This window comes from Triturus cristatus, chromosome 11, assembly GCF_964204655.1.
Source record: "Triturus cristatus chromosome 11, aTriCri1.1, whole genome shotgun sequence".
Taxonomy (NCBI): Eukaryota; Metazoa; Chordata; class Amphibia; order Caudata; family Salamandridae; genus Triturus; species Triturus cristatus.
The window spans coordinates 655,684,768-655,710,182 of record NC_140594.1 but is presented as its reverse complement, the minus strand read 5'-3'; the positions used below and the strand labels follow the sequence as shown (position 1 = coordinate 655,710,182).

General features: G+C 45.2%; 1 protein-coding gene across 10 annotated transcripts in view; it reads left to right on the top strand.

Annotated features, from left to right (window-relative positions):
- LOC146785255 (galactose-3-O-sulfotransferase 2-like) overlaps positions 1–25,415 on the top strand; it is a 306,791-nt gene that overhangs the window by 268,071 nt on the left and 13,305 nt on the right. The window lies entirely within an intron of this gene.

The following is a 25,415-nucleotide window of genomic DNA, read 5'->3' as shown; positions in this document are numbered from 1 at the left end:
GCGTGATGATGTAACGTGATGATGGTAATATTTGTAGTATTGGTAATGACATTGGTGGTGATAAAGGTGATATACAGAAAGAAGGGAGAGGCAATGCTATAATGACCAAAGAGTTAATCTCTTTCATTCATCACAGACGATGACAGAATAAATGATTTCTGTAGCCGGAAATGTTCTTAGTCGTTTTTTTATTTCAGTTTTGTATGTGTAGCAGCAAAACAGCCAACGTGTTTCACCCTTTCAGGCTTCTTCAGGGCAACTATAATGTTTCGCAGAGTCTTCGGCTCGGAGTTTCCCAGACCTGTGTATGGAAGAGGAGTCTCCACGCTGAATAGGGGTAGCGATTGAGCGCCGCCATTACTGTCTATTACTCGAGGTCCTTGGACTTACCATGGGTGTGGACTCAAACACATAGAAGGACAACTTTTTGATTTTGAAAGATTGGGCGATTGAGCGCATTCACTTATTGGTGTGGTAGTAGGACCTGCTGAATTGGAAAGAGGAACGTGGACCAGAATATGTACCTACAGTAACTCTGATACTAAATTATAAAAGTGTATATCCTGAAATTTGAAAGTGTCTAGAATGAGTATCGGGAAACTCTGAGCCGAAGACTCTGCGACACATTATAGTTGCCCTGAAGAAGCCTGAAAGGGTGAAATGCGTTGGCTGTTTTGCTGCTATACATACAAAACTGAAATAAAAAAAGACTAAGAACATTTCCGGCTACAGAACTCATTTATTCTTTTATCGTCTGTGATGAATGAAAGAGATTAACTCTTTGGTCATTATAGCATTGCCTCTCCCTTCTTTCTGTATATCTGTTTTATATTTGAAACCAAATTGGTGGCTGGTTTCGGGAGGTGGGCATTTGTTGGACCACTACTGGTTGAAATAACTAATATGTATTAGATATTGTACGAGAACACAAGTAATTGGTGCAGCATCTTATACCCTGCCACTGTTCTTACTGTGTATGTGGTGATAAAGGTGGTGGCTGTGGCAATAGTGATAATGGTACTGTTAACGATTGTGCTGGTGCTGGCAGTGTTAGTGATAATGGTGGTGGTAATGGTATGGTGATGAGAATTATGGTAATGATTGTGGTGATGGACTTGGCAGCTGTCATGAACTTGTTAGTGGATACGGACGTGGTAATGGAAGTGGTGATGGTAATTGTACTTGTAATTGTCGTGGTAATGGTGGTATTACTGGTGATGCTAATTTGGCAGTGGCTGTAATGGTTGCTTGCATGACAACGGTAGTGATAAATGAAGTGGTGGTGGTGCAAATGATGGTGGTGGTGCTAACCATGATAAGTGGAGTGAAGTGGTGGGGGTACTGGTGGTGTCATTGTGGTGGTGGTAATTGTTGTGGTGATGATGGTAATTGTGGTGGTGGTACTGCAGGTGTAATGGTGGAGAAAGTTGTAATGGTTGTCCACATTGCTAAACAGATTGTGTTAACAGATACAAGTTATGCCCAAAAAGAAGTGTATTTCAGATGAGAGTCAGACGAATAAGTTTGATTTGTTACTAGTGAAAGCATACAGAAAAATATATTGCATAAAAGATTCTTTTAATAATGGGACAGTATTGTAGTTACATATTTAAGAAAGTACATATGGGTCTTTATTACTTAAACAAACAGAGGAGTAAATCCAACGAGTCGCAACAGCAAAGAAAGACAAACAAATGTGTGAGTTGACTAGAATAGCACTGGGCCTTTAGCAAAAGCTAAAGCAAACAAAGAAAAACACTTTCAAGCAAAAAAAGCTATAAATCAGCAATTACAATGTTGCTGTTTCAACAAAGTAAATGCATCACGGAGAACACACTGGATCAAATTACAAGCTCCATCGCCAAAACCTAATTAACACAAATGAAACATTGAAACCATCTACGAAATTCAACAAGGTAGCTCTCACCAGGAAATTAGAGTAAGCTCTGTGTGCTGCGCAGTTGAGTTTACAACCGGGCAACAGCTGGAGGAGAAAAAAGACATGTTCAAGGCTCCTTCAGCAGCAGATAACCTAAACGTCGGAAACCTCTTTTGTCAAGTGAGTTAATGAGGCTGTGGGAAAAACGGAAGGGCTCATCTGACAAGGAATCAACAACCTTAGGAGGCAACCGTTTACACACACGGAGATCTGAGAATGAACATATAATATAACAGTGACATACCACAGGGAATCTATTTCAGATCAGTTAGTGAGTTTTATATATAGGCTACGAATAGCTATAGATGACTGATTGCCAGAACTATTGTTTCCAATATACACAGAGCAGGATTTGGATCAGCCGCATGCTTATGACTGCACAGCTTTGTTGTGTATATCAGCTGCCTGCCCTTGATTGGATGGTGTTGATCTGGTGTTTATCCTCCCCAGAAACATTTTAGTCTCACAGCGTTCTAATAGTATGACTTGCATCCTTCCACAGCACATGCACAGACTCGTTTTATTTAGTTTTGGGCACTCCATGGTACTGCAGGTGCTTCCTGTGTTTCTCCCTATTTCCTCTTTGTAATGCACTGCGCGCACTTGCACATTTACGCAACCCTTCCTAATGCTGCCCGCCACATACCCCATCTTGCTTTTCTTATGTATTTTAAATGGGGTCCGGCAACTGACTAAGTTCTGCTGGTGCAGCGCATCCTTCTGAGGTCGAGCCTAGCGGCAGCGCACATGCAGTGCTCGCTCTGCAAGGCATGCTGTGTTAGAGTATGCACTGGAAGCCTCACCCACTCTCCGCCCATATTTTTCATTGGCTTCTGTCATTGTCCTTCATAAATGCTGGCTTTTGATTCGTAAATAGACTTGTTAGTCCCTCCTTGGTACCGCCTTGTCTTCATTTGTAACATCCCATGGCGACTGGCCCTTTTACTTCGGCTCTGACAATGTACGTCTTTTTTTTTGTCTGCAAGCACTATTTTCTTTAATGAGTTTCTCTTACTGCAGGCACAACATGCCCTGCTTCAGCTGGTTTTCGCCCGCTTTCATATTATTAACACGGGCCCTGCGCTTTAATCACTCATAACGTTCACACTACCATCACACGCAGCTCTTCAATAGCTAATACTTTGCATTTTTTTACGGCAGCAATGCCACCACTGACCGGGAAACTAAGTGAATAATGGCGGCCGCATGGCTCACCCAACTCTACTTCAATAGCGCCTGCTTTTGTACTTACACTCTGATCCTCATTGCTGTCCTGCGCCTAGGCTCCGTGATAAACTGTGAGCATTAACAACAACATGGGTGCCACGCTTAATATTTCAGCAGGCGCCCGTTATTTAAATGTGTTTTGTTAATTGCTGGTAATATGCATTGTTTTCTATAGTACCGACTCCGCATGTAATCAGGGCTGATCAGAAACCTAAACAAACAATGGCAGGCGCATGGCTCGGCCAACTCTATGTCAACAAATCAACAACTTCGCTTTGGAGGGGAGAGGAGGAGCGACACACAGCCTTCCAGACGGCTTTAATTTTAATCCGTAGGTGCAGGGAAATTCACCTTGTTTCTTTTTAGTGAGAGGAGGACAACAGCAAAACATTTTGGTTCTAATGTGAACCTTTCTCACTGCCGTTTTTAGGTCGAGCCTGGTGGCACAGCGCATGCGCTGCTCGATTTGTGAGACTGCTGTAGTAGAATATAGGAGAGAAGCCACTCCCACTCTCCTCCCATGTTTTTCACTGGCTTGTGTCATTGTCTTTCGAAAATGCTGCCTTCGGATTCCTTAATAGGCTTGTTAGTCCCTCCTTAGTACGGCCTTGTTTTCATTTGTACCCTCCCATGGAGAATGGCCCCTTTAATTCAGTTGTTACATGGGACCTGTTATTTAGTCTGTAAGCATTATTTACATTATTGAGTTTCTTTTACTGCAGGCCGGACATGCCCTGCTTCAGCTGAAACCGTATATGTTTTTTTAAGCAGCACGGCAGCCCCCATGCCCCCATGACATGGGCGCCTGCTTTCAAACACTTTAACCTGGAATTATCTTGTGTCGATTTCAACCCCCCCCACCCCCCAAGTAAAATGGATTTAGAAATGATTAGCTAATTAAGTCATGTGAATTCTAGGTAGCACATAATCCTGTGCTAATGGGCTGAAGCTGACAACAGCACATCTGTGTTACATGTCATCTGTACTAAAGCCACCTGACGGGTTGTTTTCAAAACCCTGTTTTATTAACAACCACACCACCAATACCACCACCACCAATACCAACACCACCAATACCTCCACCACCAATACCACCACCTATACCACCACCACCAATACACAAATACCACCACCACCAATACCACCATCACCAATACCGCCAACAGCACCGCCAATACCACCACCACCAACACCACCACAATCACCACCAATACCACTATCACCACCACCACCACCAATACCACAACCACCACCAATACCACAACCACCACCAATACCACCACCACCATCAATACTACCACCTCCACCAATACCACCACCAAAGCCACCACTACCACAAATACCACCAACACCAACCCCAATACCACCACGAATACCAACACCATCAATACCACCACCAGTACCAACACCACCAATACCACCACCACCGCAATGCCAATACCACCACCAATACCACCACCACCAATACCATCACCACCAATATCACCACCATTAATACCACCACCACCACTAATACCACCACCACCAATACCACCACCTATACCAACACCACCAATACCACCACCAACATCAATACCACCAATACCAATATCACCACCACCACCAACTCCATCACAACCACAATACCATCACCACCAATACCACCACCAATGCCACCAATACCACCACCAATACCACCACCAACACTATACCACCGCCAATACCACCACCACCCATACCAGCACAAACACCACCACCAATACCACCACCATCAATACCACCACCTCCACCACCACCAATACCAATACCACCAACACCAATACCACACCACGACCAATACCAACACAAATACGACCACCATCAATGCCACCACCAATACCACCACCAACACCACCACCACCAAAACCACCACCACCACCAATACCAACACCACCTATACTGCCACTAATACCACCACCAATACCACCCCCAATACCACCACCACTAATCCAATACCACCACCAATACCACCACTTCCAATACCACCACCACCACCAATACCAATACCACCACCAATATCACCCCCACCAATACCACCACCAATACCACCACTAATACCACCACCATCACTTTTACCACCACTAATATCACTAGCAATACCACCAATACTGCCACCACCAATATCACCACCACCAATACTAATACCACCAATACCATGACCACCAATACCACCACCACCACTTCCACCACCAATGCCCCCACCACCACCACCAATACCACCAACAATACCACCACTACCACTAATACCACCAATACCAATGACACCAATACCACCACTAATACCACCACCACCACCACCACCACCACCAATACCAATACTACCACCAATACCACCAACACCAATACCAGTACCACCACCAGAAATACAACCACCACCACTAATACCACCACCAATACCACCACCAATACTACAACCACCAATACCACCACCACTACTAATACCAGCAGCACCACTAATACCATGACCAATACCACCAATACAGCCACCATCAATATCACCACCACCAATACTAACGCCGCCAATACCATGACAATCAATACCACCACCAATAACACCACCACCAATATCACAACCACCACCAATACCATCACCACCAATACCACCAACAATACCACCACCACCGCTAATACCACCAATGCCAACACCACCAATACTGCCACTGATACCTCCACCACCACCAATACCAATCCAATACCACCACCACTAACACCACTGCCAATACCACCACCAATACAACCACCACCAATATCAATACAACCACCACCAATACCAGTACCACCACCACAAATACAACCACCACCACTAATAACTACCACCACCACCACCAATACCAACACCACCAATACCAATAACACCACCAATACCACCACTAATACCACCGCCTCCAGCACTAATACCACCACCACTAATACCACCACCAATACCATCACCACCACCAATACCACCAATACCACAACACCAATACCACCACCACCACCAATACCACCAACACCAATAGCACCAATACCGCCACCACCAATACCACCACCACCGATACCACCACCACCACCAATACCACCACCACAAATACCACCACCACCACCACAAATATCACCACCACCAATCCAATACCACCACCACAAATACCACCACCACCAATCCAATACCACCACCACCAATACCACTGCCAATACCACCACCAATACCACCACCATTACTAATACCACCACCACCAATACCACTAATACCACCACCATGTCCAATACCACCACCAATACCACCACAAATACCACCACCAGCAATACCACAACCACCACCAATATCACCACCAATACCACCACCACCAATACCACCACCACTACCACCACCACCAATACCCTCGCTAATACCAATACCATCACCAATACCACCAATACCAATACCACCACCAGTACCAATACCACCACCAATACCACGCCACCACTACCACCACCAATACCACCACCAATACCATTATCACCACTATCAATACCAATACAACCGCCTCTCGCTCACTAGTAATAGCAGGGGCACTGTAGGAAGCCGGATCTGAAGCTGAGACCATCCCTCTCTCCTTCCATGCCTGCCATAAATCACAACCCGCCCTGCACCAGGAGGTGAAGCCTGGGCCCTACTACAGCTGGAGTGTTTTTTATTGGGCCAAAGATAGCAATGACATTACACAATGCCACACTGCACACTCAAGTCGTGGAGTGGACAGGAAATACCCCCCCCCCCCTTCCACTCTTCCCCCTGAGCGGCGACAGTGTAATAACAGAGCTAAAGGTGCTGGAGTGCTTTGTAAGTGTTTATAGCTCGGATCATATGTAATTCTCACTTCACACTTTGTGTCTGTGTAATTTACAACACTTACACATCTTCTTCACTGCACTATTTATCACTACTTTGAAGACGTCGCAGGCCAGTCTCTTCCTCTAATAATTACAATCTTAACAAGCGGTCGAGAAGGCCTTTATTGCTGTGCAATAAGTATTGCATTTGCGAGAGTTTAAGATATTGGTATTGTAAATGACAATGCCTTTTACTTATGTTTTAAAACCAAAAACATAAATAAAAGGCATTGTCATTTACAAAGCCAATAGCTCAAACTCGCGTGAATGCAAGACCTATTGCATTGCAAATTCTTGTGACTAATCTCAAATTTAAGGACAGTGTTGTGAAAGAATTTTTAGATATAGAGCAAACTTTAAATTTGATTTACTTTGGGACAGGAAGCCAGTGTAGGTGACGTAGATTGATTGAGACAGAATGAAAATATTTAAGATTGAAGATGATTCTCACTTGGATGTTTTTGACCCTTTTGTGAGCTTCTGATATTTTTGTTCGTAGATCAAGATATGCTGAGTTGCCATATTCTAATCTGGATTACACAAAAGCATTGCAGACTGTGACTTTCTGGGTGTAATGTAGCAATAGGGCACTCTGCTTGATATACATAGTGAACGCTATGATGCAGCACTTTTTCGATGTCAAAATCATCATTTGCTAGGACCCCCCGTTGTATAAGGGGGTCTGTCTCCGACTTCATAATTACTGATTGTAGCAATGCAGTTATCTAGCTATGTGATCAAAATTAATGATAATCGCAATGGAGGTCTCTGTTGTCAAATTCATAGTGACTGTAAAAATACAGCATTGCTCTCTCTCTGAAATCTGAACTAGTGTATCTAACAATGCAGCACTCTGTCTATCATATCATAACGAGTACTCAAGCTGCGGTCCATGCAGGAAACATTGGTGAGGCTGCGTGGGATGGGGAATTTAAGGGACGATGCTGAGGGAAAATGTATTATTTATTTAATTTTCCCTCTGCATCGTCCCTCGAAATTCCCCCCCACGCGGCCACATTGCCCCACTGCTGTTACCTGCACGGACCGTGGCTGGAGTAATCGTAAGACTGCACCAATCTGGTTGTGACATCACAATTAAATAATACAACAATGTAGTACTCTCTAATGACATCAATAGTGACTGATCCGATGCTTCACTCAGTCTATGACATCTAAGTGAGTGAATGTCCTAATGCACCACTCAGTCCATGATCTAATCAGTGAATAAAACAATGCATCACTCTGCATCTTACTTATTGAATCTAGCAATGCAGCCCTCAATCTATGATATAATCAGTGAATGAAACAATTCATCACTTCGCATCACAGTTACTGAATCTAACACTCCAGCACTCAGTCTAAGATATAATCAGTGAAGGAAAGAATGTATCACTCTGCATCTTAGTAACTGAATATAACAGTGCAGCACTCAGTCTATTGTACATTATCGGTATATGAAACAATGCATCACTCTGCATGTTAGTTACTGAATATAACAGTGCAGCACTCAGTCTATTGTACATTATCGGTATATGAAACAATGCATCACTCTGCATGTTAGTTATTGAATATAACAGTGCAGCACTCAGTCTATTGTACATTATCGGTATATGAAACAATGCATCACTGCATGTTAGTTATTGAATATAACAGTGCAGCACTCAGTCTATTGTACATTATCGGTATATGAAACAATGCATCACTCTGCATGTTAGTTACTGAATATAACAGTGCAGCACTCAGTCTATTGTACATTATCGGTATATGAAACAATGCATCACTCTGCATGTTAGTTATTGAATATAACAGTGCAGCACTCAGTCTATTGTACATTATCGGTATATGAAACAATGCATCACTCTGCATGTTAGTTACTGAATATAACAGTACAGCACTCAGTCTATTGTACATTATCGGTATATGAAACAATGCATCACTGCATGTTAGTTACTGAATATAACAGTGCAGCTCTCAGTCTATTGTACATTATCGGTATATGAAACAATGCATCACTCTGCATGCTAGTTACTGAATATAACAGTGCAGCACTCAGTCTATTGTACATTATCGGTATATGAAACAATGCATCACTCTGCATGTTAGTTACTGAATATAACAGTGCAGCACTCAGTCTATTGTACATTATCGGTATATGAAACAATGCATCACTCTGCATGTTAGTTACTGAATATAACAGTGCAGCACTCAGTCTATTGTACATTATCGGTATATGAAACAATGCATCACTCTGCATGTTAGTTACTGAATATAACAGTGCAGAACTCAGTCTATTGTACATTATCGGTATATGAAACAATGCATCACTGCATGTTAGTTACTGAATATAACAATGCAGCTCTCAGTCTATTGTACATTATCGGTATATGAAACAATGCATCACTCTGCATGTTAGTTACTGAATATAACAGTGACTCGGCATAACTAGTAAATGCGACAATGCAGCACTCTGAAATCTTAAAACGTAATTATTACAATACAGCCCTCTGTGTAGCGTATATTATGTGATTTGCGCAGTCAATATTTATGTCATTAGATGTAGTCAGGAATGTAAAGAAATACCTGTGTTCATAACTCAACTATGTAGCACTAGACCTTCAAAGGATGAAAGTTAAATGAGCAATGTCTGTCTAGCTGAAACACCTTACTTATCGGTAACATCTAGATTTTTTCACCAAACTCTCCATCCACTTGGCTATCTAACTGTTGTGATCTCTTTGCACAGCAATGTCAGTGCTAATTTCATGTTCTCAGAACAGATACTGGGTAAACAGCGACGTGGATTTGCTACCTGGAAATTAGTGGATGGACGCTTGCTAAACGTAACGTGCATAGGCCTGACCCGAGAACATTACACAGTGCACAAGTGCATGTTTGTCTCCGGGCTTTGTATTCACAAGGAAAGCCCTGGGGTGCACCCCAAGAGTCAAGTATTCCAGGCATCTGCCAGCGAAGGGAAAACAATTCTCCTTCCCTTTGGCAGCACCCCAGTTTTGTTTCAGCGAGGTGCGCAGTGCTTTCATTTCACCTCGTTTGGTTGCATTTCTTTAGGAAACATATGCCCTCTCGGACATTGACTGGATTTCAGCAGACGTTTTAGAAATATTTTAAAATCCACCATTACGAATCACTGCGTGTAAATTCTAGAAAATGTATCAGGTAGACAGTAGAGGTGTGAGATATTTGCATCATATGCGTCTGCATAATTAAGAGAAATTCTGCAAAAATGTTGTAAATTTTTCTGTTTTTTTATTCAGAAATGCGTCCTTGCGTCCATTTTGGTTGGGTGGCTTCATGTTGTGCTAAAATAGAGCAGCACTTAAACAGTAACAAATTGAAACCACAACACAGGAAAAATCCCACATCAATGTAGACAAATAGAGTAGATCTTAATAATTGATTTGAGACGGAAACTACAAAAATCCAATCAGTAGAACTGAATATATGAATTTTTAAAGATTTAGATAAAAGCTCACATTTGCGAGAGTACAAACTATTAGCATTGTAAATGACAATGCCTTTTATTTGTTTTAAAAATCAAAACATAAAGGGCATTGTCATTTACAATGCCAATAGCTCAAACTTGCGTAAATGCGAGACTTATACCATTGCAAATGCTTGTTTGCACTACGCACCCGTTTTCATATTCTGTTTTTCTCCACTTTATTTTACCATTAAAACAAGTCCGTCTGCTATGTTAATATGGCAAATTAAAAAGGGCCCCAAGCATCATGACACAATTGCATACTCGAGTCCTGAAGCATGCACGTGTCATGACGTATTTGTGCCCACTTGTCAAGACTCGTGCGTGACGTGATGCGTGTGGGGATGCGTCATGATTCATTGTTATTATCCTGCAATGGGTTTCCTTCGATAGGAAACCCATTCCAAGTTTTCATATCAGTGCTTTAAATGGGCCGCTACGGAGTACCAGCTTTTTTTTTTATTTTGAGAGGGAGAGTACTGGTACTTTTCAAGATCGACGTAATACTTTTAATTGGAGAATAGAGGCACTTCTCAGAAGCAAGTAGGGACTCTGTTACAGAGTACCTGCACTTCTATTTTTCCATTTAAAACATTGGTATTCACCTTGCTTTTGCATGCTTGTACATTTAAAGCCAAGACCTTTTGGCTTGCTAAATGCTTGTTATACTTCTTACTAAAGTTCTGCAAGATAGCTAGTTTTCCGTAAACTCTTCTTATATGTAAGGCTGACACCCAACGAATACTCGGAAAGCGGGATAAATAAAAGGGAGACTACATTGATATTTCATTACAACTATACTTTATTTGTTATTTTACAAAATTATTAGCAGAATGTGGAAGAGTTAGAACAGACATGTAAGGAATTACGTGTAATGAATTAGTAAGCACCTAAAGGCAATCGGTTATATGATATCGCTTGCCCTTCAATTAACTAATTAATTAATTGTAATAAATAATTTTACTTTTTAAATAATTTTAATTAATAATTAATAATTAAAAAATAATGATAATTTGGGGAGAGGAGTTGGCCTAACGGCTAGGGCGCTCGACCTCGGACCTGGGGAACTGGGTTCGAGTCTCGGTAATGACGCTGAACTTCCTGTGATTCTGGGCAAATCACTTAATCTCCCTGTGCCTAACATAACAAGCATTGGCATAGCCAATAGATCTCGCCTTTGGGACCTTATAAGTGTTTAGCCATGCAACAGTTGCATAACTAAATACTTATAAGGTCCCAAAAGCGAGACCTATTGGCTGTGCCAAGCGAAAGTGAAAGTAATCGCGGTCAAGCGCGGCGCCCACGCACATGCACTGTAGCTCTAGGCTGTCCTGGTAGCACTTTTTTGAGCCCTCTCAATAAGTCTCGCCAGACCAGCGCATGCGCTGGGTCAGGCGAGACCTAAAAATGAATGTGTGTCCTCATGTAACGTAACTGGTGCTATGTAAAGCGCTCTGATACCTGATTGGATTCGGGTCAAGTTCGCGCTATATAAAACTCTGCAAAAAAAACATCACAGTCAATTGTTATTACAAATTAAATTATACTGTACCCGAATAATTCTATGATTTGGTTCTTGCTGCTTTGAAAGCTAGGAACCGTCCTCTGGTCAGAAAATTAATAAGTTTTCTCTCCTAACGCAGTCATTGCAGAAGAGAAAAAAGCGAATATTTCTTTTGTATGTGTATATCGCTAATGAAATACGAACTGACGAATATTAGTTGAATCAAAGGATGTTGGGCAGAGACAGGGATTCGAAGCTGGTTGCAGAGTTGCAGAGGCAGTATCTGTAGCCATTGTATAAATTGATCTATTGTGCTAATTAATGAGAGATTAGATTATTATGTATTTACCAGAATTCGTGTGAGCGCACTGTATCAAAAATAACATTTTAACCTTTGCTTATATCAAACTTATATATTACATTATGTATTGAGTCGTGATATGGCTGTGCAAAGATTGTTTGGATTTTCCAAATTAAATCGATTGCTGACTGACTAAAGACAACTCTAGTCATGTGAGAGATGAGAACCAGGGAAAAGGTGGATTTTATTTGGCAATTTAAATCAAATGAAACATTAACTTTTTGGGTCAGGTTTGAAAAGAATGTTTCTAAGTTCGCCCACCATTTCATCATTAAAGTTAGGCTGAAAACTTGAAGTTGGAACAGGAACTAGGATGGACATTTGCAGATAGTTGCACTTGCAGTAGGTCACATTTTATGTCAATCTAGGGGCCTGCATTACAGCCTGCATGGAGAACATGCCCAGGCCCCCATTCCCTGGCTGAACGTCGGACCACTACACACAGACTTGGCAAGGGGAGCATGGGTGCTTACCAATCACAATACTGCATAGCAGTGTTGTGATTGATCCAAGGAACTTGGCTGTGCTTCCTGTTCCTGGAGTCCAACGGAGGAGAGCAGGAGCAGAGACGCAGGACTTGACGGCAAGGTGATAGTTTCTTACCCCCAGGTCCCTCCTGTCCTCGTCCCATTCCTCACTAATTGGGAGATGACCATCTCCACGACAGAAAAAAAGAAAAGGAGCATGCTGGGATACCCTACCCACTCCCTCCAACTGGGAGTACATAAGCGGTACCAGCCCAGCATGCAGCCTGTTCTTTTTTTCTGTCTTCCGACAGAATGGGACGTGTTGGGATTTGCCTGGATTCTTCGTTGGATTCTTCATTGGACATCTCGTCGGGGCTGCTGGGCTGTCCTCTTCATCCTCCTTACGCGTTCTCCTGGCCTGCCGGGCTTGCCTGGAGCCGCGTTTCCTGCCGCGGCTGGGGCGCCGTTCCTTCCGGATCTCTTCCGGGTTGCAGTGCGAGTCTCCCTGTGGCTTGGCCGGTCTGGGGGACGCGCTGCTGTGGCTGTTTGGCGGGTCCTGGGGCTTTGCTGGGCATTGCTCCCGGGCCCCCTGCCTGTCGTTTTGGAGCCTTCATGTTGGCTCGGGGTGCTCGCCTCGGTCAGCTGCTGGTCGCGTGGCTGGCTGATGGATGGCTGCGTGGACCTTGCCTGGAATGACCGAAGGTTGTGGGAGTCGTTTCTGCGCACCCAGCTTCGGCAACATGCGTTTCGATGTGTTCTGGGGGTCTCCTGTTCTGATTGCGACATGCCCGGTGCGGCTCCTCACCCTTTCTGCTGCTGGCCTCCTCCGTTCTTCCTGGCGACCCTGTTGAGGGGTTGGGTCGGTCCGGGACTGGCCTGGCTGTGGCCTTGGAGTCCGTTGTTGGTGGGATTGTCCATCCGGCGCTGGTTTCCTGGTGCGCACATAGGATGGCTGTTGGGGGGGCAGTGAGCTTGTGGAGTGCTCTTCCTGCCCCCTTTGTGAGTACCGCATAGCGGTTTCCCTTTTTTTCCTCTCTGCTGATGGTACTTGTGGGGCATGTTTCAGCGTTGTCTACTCTTGGGAGCACAATTTGGTCTGCAATATGATGGTTCTCGGCACCACAGTACGTTCTGGCCCTGAGGACTCACATGGGTCCGTTTACGGCTCTTGCGTTGCCAGCGTCCTGTTGGGGTTGGGTGCGGCTTCCCCCTTTTCTCAGGGGCTGTTCTTTTGGCCTGCGGCCATGCCGCCCTTCGGCGCCTGCTCTTATGTGCTCTCACATGTTGTGGTGCGTCAGCCCTGGTTTCTGCCTGGATGGGAGTCAGGGTGCTGCTACCAGTTGATGGGGGCTCATGTTGCTTCTGGGTTGTGCCCCTGTGTTGCTGGGTGTTCCGCCGGCGGTGGTTTGCGTGCTCTAGGGGCTGCCCGGCTTCCTGCGGCCCTCTGCCCCCGCGCTTGCTCGCTTGTCAGTTCTGTTGTGGCCTGCTAGTTGCTCTTTCTGCCTCTTCCTCTGCGGGTTCTGTGGTTCGACTTCCTGGCCGCTGCGCACTTGCTCTCGTCTGGTCTCAGTGGTTGTGGAGCGTCAGGCCTGGGTGGTGCCTGGCTGGGGGTCCGCTTTGGGGTACCTGGTGCTGTGGTTGTCTGGGTGCTTCCATGGTTGTCGGGCTGTCTTGGCTCCGGCCTTGCCTCCCTGTGTGCCCCTGGTCTTGTCTGCTTTCGCTGATGGGCTGGGTTCCTGACTGGTTCTTTCCTGGTTGGGAGTTCGCTTGCGGCCCTGGCTGGTGTTTCTTCCCCTTTGCTTCTGGTTGCTGCCACCCTGTGCACCTGGTCCCCTGGGATGGTCGGGGTTTGGTTCCAGGGCCTCCTTCTTGCGGCTTCTTTGCTAGCTCCTGTTCCTGCATACGGGCCGTCTGTGCTTGGGTGCTTGCGTTTGGTCCGTTTGCTGCCTCGGTCCGTAGTCCTTGGTGTCTCCGATCCCGGGCTCCTGGCCGTCCTTCGGGTAATCTGCCGGCTGCGACGTTGGCTCCCCTGCCTTCACTGTCCTCTTTTGGGCCCTGGTTTCCCCTGGGTCACTGCCCTTTTGTTGAGGGGTTCTGCCTGGAGGGTCCTTCGGGCCTTCCTCCGTGGTTTGTGTATCCCCTGGCCTTCTGGCTTCCCGCTTGCTCTGCGCTTGTTGTTGGTTGGCATCTGGGCTGTGGGTCGGTTCCTGTGGGTCTGCTGTTGGCCTGTCCCTTTGGTGCTTGCCTCCTGGATGTTTCTTACTTCCGTCTGCTGGCATGCGGCCTTGGCTTCTGTTGCGCCTGCTGCCCGCCCTGTGGTTTGGCCAGGTGGGCTTTGGTTCCTCGCTGGGCCGTGGCTCGCTTTGAGCGGTCTCTCCTGGGGTTTTTGGGCTTCTTCTTGTGGCCTCTTTTCTCTGTCCTCTGGGCCGCCGGTCGTCCTGCCCTGCTGGCTTCTGTTGTCCCTGGTTGACCCTGGTGGTTCCTGGCTTGGGGTGCGCCTGGGTTTGCCTGTTGCTCTTCCCTGTTCTGGTCGGCCCTGGATGCTTGTCCATGTTGCCTTGCGGTTCTTGGGCTTCCTTTGGCTGCCTGCGCTGTTCTGCCCCTTGGTTCTGGCCCTTCTGTGGGTTCGGGCAGGGTGCGTGCTTGTCTGGGTGCCTGCCTGCGGTTTTCTCTGTGGGGCGCTTCTTGCTTCTTCTGGGTGCTTTTGCTTGCCCCGTGCTCGGGGTGTCTGCCTTCCACTGGGTTCTCCCCCTTGTTTTTCATGGGGGGGCTGTTGGGCCCTTGGTCTGTCCTGGTGGGCCTTGGCCTTGTTGGGCTGTTGGCTCCGGTGGAGTGCTGGTGGTGGCCCTGGTGGGTTCTGGCCGGTGTTGGGTTTGCTTCTCGCCTGCTGCTGGGGTTGCTGGGGTTGGGTTTCTGATTGTGGTTTCCTTCCCCCCTCTTGTGTTTTCCTTGCTGGCTTGTTGAGGTTTGGGCTTGCCTTCTCACCTGTCGCTCTGTTTCCCTCCTCTGGTGGCTGGGGTTCGTTGGTGCTCCTTGACCTCTGCCTTGGGTGGTCTCTTGTTCTTCGGGTGCCCGGCTCTTGTGCCCTGCCCTGTTTGCTGTGCCCTTTCCCTGCTTGGGGGTGTTGGGTGGCGGCTTCCCCTTTTCTGTGGGCCGCTTTCCTGCTTCCCACCCCTCTTGCTCCCCTTTGGGTTGCGGTTGGCTTTGCCTTGGGTCTGGGGCTCTGGTCTTTTTCCTTTGGGGGCCTGTCGTTGGTCCTGTGCTCCAGCGTGGGCTGTTTACGGCCTGTGGTGTCTGTGACCCTTGCTCTTTTGTTTGCTCTGGGGTGTTACTTCTCCCCTTGTTTGGGTCTGCTCCCGCTCCCCTGTTGGGTGCAGCGCCTTTGGCTTCTCCGGGCTCCTCTCCTTTGCTTTTGGTGCCTGTGTTGTTCCGGTGTGCTCTGGGGGCCTGGGCTTTGCCTCTGTTGGTTTTGCCCTTGCGGTCCCTGTGTTTGACCTCCCATTCGCTTGTGCGTTTGGGTTGCTCGTGCGCCTCTTGGCTTGGTTGTGTTGGGCTTTGTGCTGTGGGGCCCTGGTTTGCTTGGGGTCCTCTTTCGGTCCCTGCTTGGGTCCTTTCCTGGCCGCTCGTTCTCGTGTGCCTTGTCACGGTCCTGGGATGGTCTTCTGTCCTTTCCGATGCCGCTCCCTTCGGCTGGCTGTGGCGCTGGGTCCATTGAGTGGGCTCTGGGCTCCCTTCCTCTGCTTCCCCGCTCTCTGGGTGGCCTGGCTATGGTTGCCTGCTGTGCCTTTTCCTGTGCCCCTTTGTGGTTGGGGCTTCTTTTTGCCTCTCCTTCCGGGTCCTGGTGATGCTGTGTTGTGTTGTGTGCCTCCTGGCTGGCTTGCCTGCCGGTTCTCCGGCTGGCTTCTTGGGGTGGGGCTGTTGGCCTCCTTGTTGGTCTTTCCTGTTTTGTCCTTCTGCCTTTTGGGGTTCACCTTCAGTGGTTCTTGGTGTCCACCTTTCTCCTCCTGGCGGTTGTTCGACTGTTGGTTGGTGTGGTTTCCTCCTTTCCGGTTCTGGTGTTTTGGTTTCCCCGGTTCCATGTGGGGCCTCTTTGAGCCCTCGTTTTTGCCGGGTCTGCTTTGGGTTGCGCTTCATAGCTCTCCCTGGCCTCCGTTGGGCAGGGTGCTGGGCGTCTTGTCCTGGTGTCTCCTGCTTTGGGGGTGTGTCTCGGGCTTGGCCGTTTCTTGTTCCCCGGGTTCTTCTCCCGGTGGCGTGGACTTTTGGTTGCTGCTGCTCTTCGGTGTCTCAGCTGGGGTTGGCCGTTGGTCTGTCTTGGCCTTTGGCCTGGTCCTTCTGTGAGTTTCTGGCCTCCGGTTTCCCTGTTGCTACTGTTGTCAGTGGGGGGGCCTTGCTTGGCTTCCCTGCCCCTTCTCTTTCTGGCTGTTCCTCTGGGTGAGTGCCTGTTTGCTTCTCCGGTTCTGCCCTCTTTGTGGCTCTGCTGGTGGCTTCCCCCGGTGCGTTGGGGTGGTCCAGTGGTTGGTCGTGTTTTGCTTCTGCTTTTTACCTTCCTGGGCCTTCGGCCCTGCTGCCCTGTATGGTCTGTTCTCCTCCGCTCTTGGCCGTTGGGCTGGGTTGGCCTGTTTGGTCCCTGGGTGGGTGGCTGCCTGGTGGTGCCTGGGTCCGGGGGCTTTGCCCGTGGGTGTTTATCCCTGGTCAATTGCCCTTTCTGGCTCCTTTTCTCCGTTGGTTTTGGCCCCTCTGGTTGCTCCATTGGGGGCTTGACTCTGCGTGTCCGCTTAGTTGGGGGTGTGCTTGGTTGGGTGCCCCTTCCTGCGTTCTTCTCCTTCTTGTGGGCTCCTTTTGCTCCTGTGGGGTGCCGTTTTTCGGTCTGGTGCCCTTGGCGTTGGTGCAGTTCCGGAAGGCCGGGATCTCTGCTTTGGTATTCTCCAATTAGTGAGGAATGGGACGAGGACAGGAGGGACCTGGAGGTAATGTCCTATTACTTACCGGTAATCTTCATTACTCCTGGTCCCGTTGTCCTCGTCCCATTCCTTACGCCCCTCCCTCCCTCCCTGGCGGCCGGCCTTCCGGTTGTTGGCTTGGTGTTTTCAGGCTGCATGCTGGGCTGGTAACGCTTATGTACTCCCAGTGGGAGGGAGTGGGTAGGGTATCCCAGCATGCTCCTTTTCTTTTTTTCTGTCGGGGAGATGGTCATCTCCCAATTAGTGAGGAATGGGACGAGGACAACGGGACCAGGAGTAATGAAGATTACCGGTAAGTAATAGAACATTATTATTCTTTTTTTATGTTGCGCCCCCTTCCACGCGCCCACCAGCCCGCGAGCTGTACAGGCTGCCACTGTTTACAAGTCCATGCAAAGCCACCGCTGTGTTGCTTCATATGGTCTTGTAAATATGGCCCCCTTTCAAGCATTACTCTGCGTGAAAGGGGCGTTCCATGCGTGTTGCTATGGGTGTTCCTATGCAACACCCATGGATTCTGATGCATTCCCAGATTAACAAGGTTTTGTACACCTGGTAATGCGGCAGAGTCTAACGCATCCTCAGGAGAGGCATTAATGTGGCACTCGAAGGAGTAATACCTTTATTTCTCCTTGTTTGTTCCTCTTTCTATGTGTGCTGCATGTTATGGCATTAGCTCCATCCCATGCAGCACACATAGAAGGAGGAAAACACCATTAATGATTGTTTTTGTACAGGAAGGTGTCCCTTTCTGCACAAAAAACAATCATCCCTGCAAAGCAGGTATCCCTGCACAATGGTCCTAGGGAGCATTCATTGGCGCTAGGCAGCCTATTGTGCGCTAGCACAGAGGAACGCACAGGGATGCATCAAATTATTGTAAATACGATGCATCCCTGCACTTACTAAAGGCGCAGCTCGGGCAGCAAGATCTTGTAAATATGCCCCTAGGTCTCTACCAGAAGTCTTTGAAATGCAGTCTGATTAACTAAATGTTCTGATATGGAAAGCACAGTTTGCTATTTGCAGTAATTCATCATTCATAAGCTTTATTTCGGTTTTACAGAAAAAACATAAAATAACTTACATAAATATAACAAACAACATCGATGTTAAAACCGATCATAGAGCCCCTTACAGCTCAATTAAAAAAAAACAGCAATATTAAAAAGAAACACATTTATTTGGAAGCATTTTACATAGCTCAGTGCCTACCTAGCCTCCGCGAAGTTAATGCCCTTCAACAATGGTAAAATGCACTTCTTACACAAATCACCATAAAACCCACACAATATTGTAACATTCATGGTGTTTTGATCAGAAAACTAGTTGCGTTCGCACAGGCCACTTTTCTGTTTTTTACCAAGTGCCCACCCCTGGCACCAGCCAAGAAAGTATCAGGTTTGACCCAAATCTGCTTAACAAATAACAGTGATCCGTGTTTGTTAACAGCCTTAGGTATCGTTGGATGTACGAGACATGGGCATGCACGGGTGCTTTGGGTCATTTCCTTGATTCTCTTCAATCCCATGCCTGAAGCAAAAATTCCTTTTGCACTAAGTTACAGAAGCTTTGACAATAGAGTAAGGGGTGTTAAAATAAATCAGGGCGACACAGATGCGGATTTTATATATCTAATCCAGGGGCTTAGACCGCCATCTAAACTAACTCAGTCCAACAAGATCCTGCAGTTCATCTCTGTCTCCTTCTTAAGCCAGATTGAGACCCATCTCAGGAGGGGGTGATGAGTGAGTGTGTCTGTGGTATATCCCAGACCAAGTTCTTCATGAATGATAAAACAAGATACACTCTGGGGTAGAGATAAAAATCACCTGAAATACTTGTTTTCCACCATTTGTAATTTGGAGATGTCTCCATACCCCCAAAGATCCCTTCCATAAGGCATTGCTGAGACACATTTAGCATGGTAGTTCTTAATAAGGGCATTTAAATACTAGTTCCCCAGTCTGGAGGCGAATTCAAAAACTACAGAGACAATAATCACCATCCAATTGTTTTTTCTTACTGAGATTGAGGACCAGGAGACAAGGCAATCCAACAACACTCCTAGATGTGGAAATGCCCCAGCCCGAGTAATCTCACATCCCTGTATACAGGGCCAGAAGTACGGAAGACTTCATGTATTACAGTCAAGATTATTTATTGTTTCAGTTAGTTAAAACCACTACAATTCAATTTCTATAATAAAACTACAGTAAAAAGTTTGTTTTTGTATAAAGCCTAAGAAAAATGGTAAAAAATCTTTTGTTTGACAATTGTTAACACTCAAACTTGTTTGAAAATATCATAATTCAATTAATTAGTCTCTTAGTAATATACAGATATTTTCAGGGTGCATTATTGACGATTAATAAGTCCGAAACATTGATTAACTCGTAGTGTACTTTACAAGAGTGAATATTTCTCCAAACATTCTTGCCTTATTCACCATTGTATCCCAGAAACAAGTGCAGTCTCAAGGCCGGTCACTTGTTTGATGTTAGGGAACAATGCTCCAGATTAATTTTTTAATGCTTGTGTATGTACGGAAAGGAACTTTATTAGTTGACAGTTCAGTGTAACATCTGTTGGGTCCAAAGCCGCTATAATTGCAGATCTGCAAGTCCTTATACCTCTGGTATTCATGGCTTGTTTTAATAAAGAGATTCACGCTTGTGAAAATATGGGGGCATATGCAGACTAGGTGAACAAAATCCTCTTTACTACTTCCACATGGTCTACATTCTTTCGGCCCTTTGTGGACCCATGTTGGCTGATCGGCAATAGACGGCAGATTGCCTAGATGCAAAGCCATTGGTTGCAACTTTCTGTAGCCCGAGAACATGATGTTTAGGTATGGCCCTGGGGTAAGTGTTGTATCATTAGTAATTACCATCCAAGCGTGTTTTCTCTTACTGAGGATGTTTTTATGGACCAGCAAAGAGTGAAATTTAGCTGATTTATTTATGGCTTGCTTAAAGGATGAGTAGGGCAAATTGGCTTCCCAGAGCCCACTTGTACAGGTTTCTAGTAGTGCTTTTTTTTAGATATTGGTTGTATGGGGACTTTTCAATCATTCTCTAATTCGTCCCACAAAGCCTTGTTCAGTTCCAATTCTGCTGCGTTTTGCTTAAGGGTGTACCATTGCCTAATGGTTGCGTACATTCTCCCCAGTGTTTCGTTGGTTACCCCAAGTTCTAGTTTTATCTGTGCTGAGGAGGCGGACTGATGAATTTGAAAGACTTTTATAAATTGAAACTTGAGACTTGGTTAGTAGGTCAGCGTCTTTCCCGTGTAATGCCGTACTGCCATATGATAATGTTGGTAACATCTTGGCTTTCATTACTGCTAATAGGGGTTTAAATGATGGCCCCTTCAGTTTTTTCGCTAAAGACCTGAAGGCAAATGATAAGGCGTTTGTCTTCTGAGTCATATATGCTTTTTGGTCCCGATGATTGTGCCTGTTGTCAATATAGAAGCCCAGATACTTATAGTTGGATACTGCTTCCAATTTTTTACCCTCTAATTGGAATTGCTGTTTTGCCTTCTGATGTCTACTAATCAGCATTGTTTTGCTTTTTGCGATGTTTATTTCTAGCTTATTGTTGGCTATTTATTTCAGCATTCCTGTAAGTGCTCTTCGTAAGCCGATCTTAGTTAGGCTCATCAAAACAACGTAATCTGCATATGATAAGTGGGATAATGATAAAGTGCCTAGTTTGGGTGGATGAGATATGATCTTATAGAGTTTTGGGACAAGGTCTGCCATGAAGAGGTTAAAAAGATGCGGGCCCAGGACACAGCCTTGTTTCAGCCCTTTGGTGGTTACAACCTTTCTTGTCAGCCTTGACCCATCTCCCAATTTTACTCTCATCCATGTATTGGAATATAGCAGCAAAATTCCTCTGAGTATTTTTTCAGGGATGTTCCATGTACGCAGGTTTCCCCATAAAAGATGACGGTTCACGCTATCAAAAGCCGCCTTTAGGTCAATAAAACTGAGGTATGGCTGCTGTTTCCTTTGAATATATTTGTCGGCAAGCAACGAGAGCGATAGGATGTTTGTTATAGTCCCACACCCTTTTCTGAACCCTGTTTGGTTGAGTGGTATCCGTTTTGTTTTATCAGACCAGATCTTCCAATAATAGTGAGGCGTAAGACTTTGCATCTACGTTCAAAAGGGCTATCAACCTGTAATTGGACGGGGAGGTTCTGTCGCCTCCTTTGAAAATCGGAGTGATTACTGATCCTTGCCAGCTTATCGGGATTTGCCTTTCTCTCTCCACTTCTCAATACAGGTTTTTTAGTCTTCCGCTCCAGAAGTCTGGGGCTGATTTAAAGATTATTGGAGGGATGCCATTTGGGTCTGGGACCCCATTTCCACAACCCTTCAGGTTTATTCTTTTAATGTCTTCATTACAGAAGCCCGAGTTTCCAAAGGTAGATCTTAAGCCAACAGCTTCTTTCCGTTGTGCCTCGTCTGTGTTTTGCAATTCGAAATGTTAGCAAGTTGGGGTGCTGTTTATGTTTTGTAAGATGCTCCTGTCATGGCTCAATTGTACCTCTTGCTCCACAGTAGTTGCTTGAAACCTCTCTCTCCATACGGGGTGGTTCGATGGTTCAATGTCTGTGAATCTCTTTATTAATGTAACCCACTCATTTTCTTGTACGCTTTCGGTAATTGAGTTAGCAGGCTGCTTTAGACCATTTATTATTCCCCAAAATGCACTTGTGTTGATTTTCTTCGCAGTATGTATTAATTTAGCCCAGAAGTTGTCCTCACGTCTTCTTTTGTCTTCCCTCAGCATCTTACTTCATGTATTAGAGCTTGCAGTGGGGATTTCTTTTTAATATCAGGTAATCAACAGTTAAAACTGGCCCAGTAGACCATAAAGCAGTCCCATAATCATTCACAAAACCAACCCACATACTAACTTGCCTGACCAGCCCGTCGGGCACTGCCGAACCTGCCAGTATAATATATTTTCTTATCTTAGGGGTTGCCATTCCACCTCAAATTAATTGTAAACTGCAAGTTAAAACTAAATATGATGGAATTGAGCATTTTGCTTTGCGGTGTGTGATCCACTTGCATTGTATGGGCTCTGTCACTTTCATGACCATTATCGGAAACATAACAGGATTCAGCAGACATATGCATATTACAATGCCGTAGAAGCACTGTTAGGGTGGAAGAGTGGGCCCCTTCCCTGCATCGTTCAAGGAAATCCATTACAGCTAATAAATGCTCAGGATTCCGTTGTGAAGAATTTGAATTATAAAAATTAAACAAAAGTGGTAGCGTTGTGTTTTCAAAAGCTAGCTTCACTTCGAGTAGGTGAAGGCACCCAGTATCAAGCAATGTGGATTTGCAATTCAGTTCCAATGAGACGAGCGTGAGAAGTTGCTCTACCTGAGACAACCAGATTAGCAGGAGAAAAAAAGATTTAAACCCTTCCAAAACAGAAGGAACTTACAACCTCTCAAGTTTCCTGGAGAATAATTATATTCAAATTCTCCCCAGTAACTTAGAGGTTGTCCCTAATTGCACAGAGTCCTTCTCCATTGCTACGAGGCCTTCAGCAGATAACTCATTAACGTATGACGTCAGTCAACCATTACACTCAAAGGTGCTAAGAACCTCAAATCTATTTTGTAATATATTGGGGGATTTAGTGAGTCTAAATTATTCATTGCTTTGGTTTGATCCAATTTCTCATAAATGTTGGGAGGGGGCATTGTGGGTAAAAATAATTCCAACGGGCAAGCCTGTACCGCTGTAGGGAGATACTGAACCTGGCCCCCTTATTAGCCCTTTTGGCATTAATTCAACTTTTTACTTGCCACTGGATCTTTCCTTTTCCTTTTTTGATAAGGGAACTAAGGTTCTGGGGGGGAATTAGGAGTGCCCTGATGAACGGGGGATAGCCCATAGTGTGATGCTTGGGTTAATGTCAGACTTTTGCTGGGGAGGTATCGGTTGACATCCAAACTGCTTGTGGTCCCTCTACGCGACGGACCTACCACTCTTTCTGCAGCGCTTAGTCCATGTGTTAACTTTTCTTCCACTGAGATTATTTCTTCATTCAAAGTTCCCGCTACAGAAGTAAAAAAAAAATTTATAGTGGGGCTTTTAAGGCCCCTCTTTTGGCTGTTAATAACATTGATAAGAGGCATTTCTTTGCAGTGTTTAGACTGAATATTGGAGCCAAAAATATAGTGGGACAAAATATCTTGTCATGAATATCAAGGATAAAAAAATTGTGAAGGTAGGTTTCTATAAGTAAGTAAAGTTTAACTACATATAACTCCACACTTATGTACCTTGACAATATATATCTTCAAGGTATGTAGATGTAGAGTAAGGAATAGTAAATATATACTTACCTATTTTCACTTACCTTCTTGATATTTTGGTCCTCGACATATTTGAAATGATATTCTGCCTACACAATATTTTTGGTCCTGATATTCTGTCAGTGATCCCTTTTTCGCTCAACCATGAGGACCTCCTCATCTTAGACTAGGCAAAAAAAGATGCAGCCCAGCCTCTTCTGGACTCTAAAGGTCACAGATGGGTCCATCTTGGCCCAGTTGACACCCGAACTAATACCTCACTGAGGATGGGACAAGCAGTCCATTTCACATCAGTTGTGCTTCCTGAGTTGCTGGTGGGCCAAGCGCGCTTTATGGCACTGATTAGATCACAGTCCCCACTTCCTCCAGTCAGGGATTCAAGGGATTATGGTCCCTTTCATGGCAGTCATATACTCAAAGTTCTAAGCAATATAATTTTATGGGGCTTGTAGTACAATACACTAGGTAGATTTATATATTTCAAATTGTTCAGCGTTTTTTAAGGAAATGTCAGAAGATAATAGACCCTAAATCAAAAGGCTAGAGATTGGCAAAAATGATACATAATGAAGGTTTATGCCCATCCGATTCTATTATATGGTATAAGGCTTCTTGATGTGTTACAGGAGTGAAACAGTTTGGGATTGTAGAAATATGAATCTAAATGTAACATCATAATTGAAGGAAAGATCGTGTTCATAACATGTATTTTCTGCACATCCGCTGAACTACCTACTCTGAAAAACAAAATGTGGCTGATTCACTAAGGCATTTATATTTAAGAATATGTGAATTAATACTACAGGAGTGCTACTTCACGTACTCATGGATGCCTTTGTGTATTGGCCCCCCATACCTCCAAGTATTTGGATAATAACTGAATGTGGGGCTTGAGAATTATATCTTTCCCATATGTCCTTAACTAAGCCACAAATATATTACATTTCTCATGGGGTGATTCCCGTAACTGTCTCAGACATTTTGGGAAGACCACTGATGATCCTGTTTCCTACCTTAATACGACGTATTTACATTTTTAGATACTTTAGACATAGATCAATTTGCTGTTGGGTCATATTGCCAGAGAAATCAGATTGTGTGCTGTTCTAACGAGTACCCAGAGACAGCACCCTTACAAAAATTGTCAATAATGCTTTATGCCCTCAAAGGAACCTACAAAGTGGACACTGGCAGAAGCATTATAAGGACAGAAGGTCTGATACTGATGAG